Source organism: Camelina sativa, chromosome 14, assembly GCF_000633955.1.
Source record: "Camelina sativa cultivar DH55 chromosome 14, Cs, whole genome shotgun sequence".
Lineage (NCBI taxonomy): Eukaryota > Viridiplantae > Streptophyta > Magnoliopsida > Brassicales > Brassicaceae > Camelina > Camelina sativa.
The window spans coordinates 10,437,260-10,441,530 of NC_025698.1; the positions used below are offsets into that span (position 1 = coordinate 10,437,260).

A 4,271-nucleotide genomic window follows, 5' to 3' on the forward strand; every position below is an offset into this window, starting at 1 on the left:
TCTGTTTTGAGACCTTCTGCTTCAAAAATAGGTTTTGACTGAGACTCATCTATACATTTCACAAATTCAACAACAATCTAAAGACAGTAAACTAGATCTATTTCCGCATTTTTACATACGAGACACACAAATTTAGTTTCTAGTAGCGGGTTCATTGGACAATAGATGTAAAGTTAAAGTCCAAGCAAGTTTTATTTGCTAGGTTAGATGTCATCCATCAATGAATCATAATTTGAGAAACTATCAGTTCTTTTACATCTAACAATACATAAAATCATTTTTCTGGTGATTGTTGTGTCACCTTCAACTGATCTAAAATATGGAAAAATGTTTTCAAGTGTTATCCAAAAAAATCTTTTTTTCTAACTATTAATTTCCGCGGACGTAACGGGAAATTCAAAAAAGATATAAAAATGACACGCAAGTAGATGACTATCGTTGGATAAAGATGGGAAAAATCAATAAAAAGGCACAGTACAGTTTGGTTTGGTTGTTGAAAAAACTTTAAATGATTTGTTATGTTTATATGTAGGTATTGCAAACTCTTTACAATAATTCAATTTAATTATTTATTTTCTCAATAGTATTTTGTCCACTATGAGTCTATGATTAGTGTAAAAAAAACTAGAAATCCCAAAATGCGAGGAAGATAAATATATCTTTATAGAAAAAAAAGAAGTTGGAGATGGATACGGATGACATGTCAAGTCCGACAAGGAAATACATGCACTTGTCGTCCTTCTAATCCTTTGCCCCGTAAACATCGTTAAAAACATAGCTCTCTCTCTCTCTCTTTTCTTTTTTGTTTGATAACACTCTCTCATTTTCTTCTTCTTATACTCTTCTCCATTTTTCTTCTTTTGTCAATTTTTTTTTGGGCAAACATGGCGATCTGGTTTGCTAGATCGAGAAACCTTGTTTCTAGCTTGAGACATAACATGTGCTTGTCGACTATTCTCGTTAAACGTGATTACTCTCCACGTCCCGTTTTCACAAGTCCTCAGATATCTTCGACGGTCTTTTTGAGTCCCTACGTGGCTAGCCTCCGTCACGAGTCGACGGCCGTGGAGAAACAGCTTGATTTAGTTCAACATAGTGATGATCAAGAAGATGCCCTGCAGGTATATTTTTATTTTAATAACTATACTCTTTCACGTGGTTTATAGTTAAATCTAAAATTGGGATTAGTTTATTTATAATAAGATTAGCTGTCGATGACGAATTATTTGAATTGAACTGTATGTGTAAAAAAAAAAAAAATAATTGGTTCTTGGTGAATCAGATTTTGTTGATTTTCTTTCTAAGACTAGTAATAAATGCTTCGGTTTAATGTACCAGTTATCTCCAATTCCGGTTCTCATTTCGATTTATGAAATTCTTGGTTTATAAATTGAAACTAAAACCAAATTCAGGTGAAGCTGGTTTCTATTTTAGGATGAAATTTTTCTTGTTTATGAATCTCAAAGATTTGAATATTAATGAAGCTCTAGAACTTATGGGATCGCATAGTTTAAAATAGTACAAGACTACAAGTACTTCCCTCACAACAACAGTTCACATCGGCGCACAAGTCATGTCAAACAAGTAATGGACCACGCACAAGTTACACGTACGAATGAATACTAATTGAAGTGCTGTGTGGGTCTCGGCTTCTTTGAGTTTAGTCTGATTTGTGTACACGTGTACGGCACATTCATTAATTAAGTCTCACACACTCACACCACCAGTCCTGGAAAACTAATTTGCATTATGATCTATCAGACATTCTTAAATACGCCCAAATACTTTCTTTTGTTTCTAGGAATTGGATTTTCCGGGAGGCAACGTCGGTTACACATCCGAGATGAAATTCATACCGGAATCATCTTCTCGGAGGATTCCGTGTTACCGAGTTCTCGACGCAGACGGACGAATCATCCCCGACAGCGATTTTATTCCGGTACAGCAATTTCAAGAAAATGTAAAATTAGAATTGGTATGAGTTTGTGGTTTAATATTAACCGGAAAAAAAAAAACAGGTGAGCGAGAGACTAGCGGTAAGAATGTACGAACAAATGGCGACGCTTCAAGTGATGGATCACATCTTCTACGAAGCTCAACGTCAAGGAAGAATCTCGTTTTATATTACTTCTCTCGGAGAAGAAGCCATTAACATCGCTTCTGCAGCTGCTCTTAGTCCTGACGACGTCGTGTTACCTCAGGTAATTATTAAGACGTTGTGTTTGTTTACTCTAGACTAGTCACGTTTTGGTTCGGTTTGTTTTAAACCGGGGATTTGGTACAGTACCGAGAGCCTGGAGTGCTTCTATGGCGTGGCTTTACATTAGAGGAGTTTGCGAATCAGTGTTTTGGTAACAAAGGTGATTATGGCAAAGGCAGACAAATGCCGATTCATTATGGCTCTAATCGTCATAATTATTTCACTATCTCCTCTCCAATCGCGTAAGGGTCTCTGGACCAAAAGAAACAAAGCAGTTGATTGTTCTGTTTTGTGTTTTTGCTGAATGAATCTGTTTTGATTCTTCAGCACGCAACTTCCTCAAGCTGCTGGAGTTGGTTACTCTTTGAAGATGGAGAAGAAGAATGCTTGTGCAGTTACATTCATCGGTGATGGTGGCACTAGCGAGGTTGATTAAAAAGTCTTTAATTCTCATATCTCAAAAAAAAGGATTAACATATCAAGAATTGAAAATTTATACAGTTTTGGGGTGTGGTGTTTAGGGAGATTTCCACGCCGGATTGAATTTTGCGGCGGTAATGGAAGCTCCGGTCGTGTTTATCTGTCGGAACAACGGTTGGGCCATCAGTACTCATACCTCAGAACAGTTTCGAAGTATGCAACCAACTTTTTCCTCTGTTTTTTTTCATTACAAAAGAGACCAAACTATTCCTCTGTTTTGATTTGAGCCTATTGTGGTTTGGTAACAGGTGATGGCATTGTTGTGAAGGGACAAGCTTACGGAATCCGAAGCATCCGTGTTGATGGTAACGATGCACTCGCGGTTTACAGTGCGGTTCGCTCAGCTAGAGAAATGGCTGTAGCAGAACAGAGACCTGTTCTCATCGAGGTAAGAAAAACCATATTAAAGATTTGTCTAATTACAACTTTTGACGTTGGTGAAACGAGTCTTTGTTTGTTTTCTATTTCTTAGGCGATGACATATAGAGTAGGACATCATTCAACATCAGATGATTCAACTAAGTACAGGGCGGCCGATGAAATCCAGCACTGGAAAATGTCGAGAAACCCTGTGAATAGGTTCAACAAATGGGTCGAGGATAACGGATGGTGGAGTGAGGAAGATGAATCCGAACTAAGATCTAACACAAGAAAACAGGTAAAAGATTCCGAAACCGCTACATTTAATACGTTAAGGTTGATGAAGTGTTGTGTTATTTAGCCGTTTTTGTGTGTGTTGTAGCTTCTGCAAGCGATTCAAGCGGCCGAGAAGTGTGATAAACAACCATTGAAAGAGCTGTTTAACGATGTGTATGATGTTAAGCCGAAGAATCTAGAAGAGCAAGAACTTGGTTTAAAGGAATTAGTAGAGAGACAACCTCAGGATTACCCTTCTGGTTTTCATGTATGAATCTAGATTCTAGACGAACTGTGAAGTTTAAAACCTCATTCCCATGTATTATGTATCATATATGCATGTATATACAGACTATTTATTATGTCCAACGAATCGAATAGTAATCGGGTATGAATGAATGAAATCAGCATTTGGAGGATCATGAAATAACCTTGAGAATGTTACTTATAGTCCAATATAAACACCAATGGTCCGGCTGAGCCCATATAAGACTCTGGGATTATATAGTGTTGTTTCCATGTATGTGTGTTGGAGCTCTTCTTACCTAGTAGTCACCTTCATTGTGGAATTTTTTAACATAATTGACGATCAATTTGAATAATCAACCAACCGTATGGAAAGAAAAAAAAAATTGATGGGCTTGATTATGAAAACTGTTAGAATTTGTTATAAATACCATTTTTGAGATATTTAGGATATATTACCTCTGTATCATAAAAAATGATATTTTAGGATTTTTACTTGTATCACAAAAAATAATTTACTTTAATATATTTAATGCATTTTTATTTTTAAAATTAAATAACTAATTAATATTTTTACTTTTACAATACATTAGGATGTCGGTTCGTGCATTACCGCACGGGAAAGTGAAAACCTGAAATGATTAATTTTAATTTTTTTCGGTAAATTTTTAATTGTATAATATAAAAGTCATAAATAATGATTAAGATG

At 35.9% G+C, this 4,271-nt stretch overlaps 1 pseudogene; it reads left to right on the plus strand.

Annotated features, from left to right (window-relative positions):
• LOC104740840 lies at positions 681-3,720 on the plus strand (annotated as a pseudogene).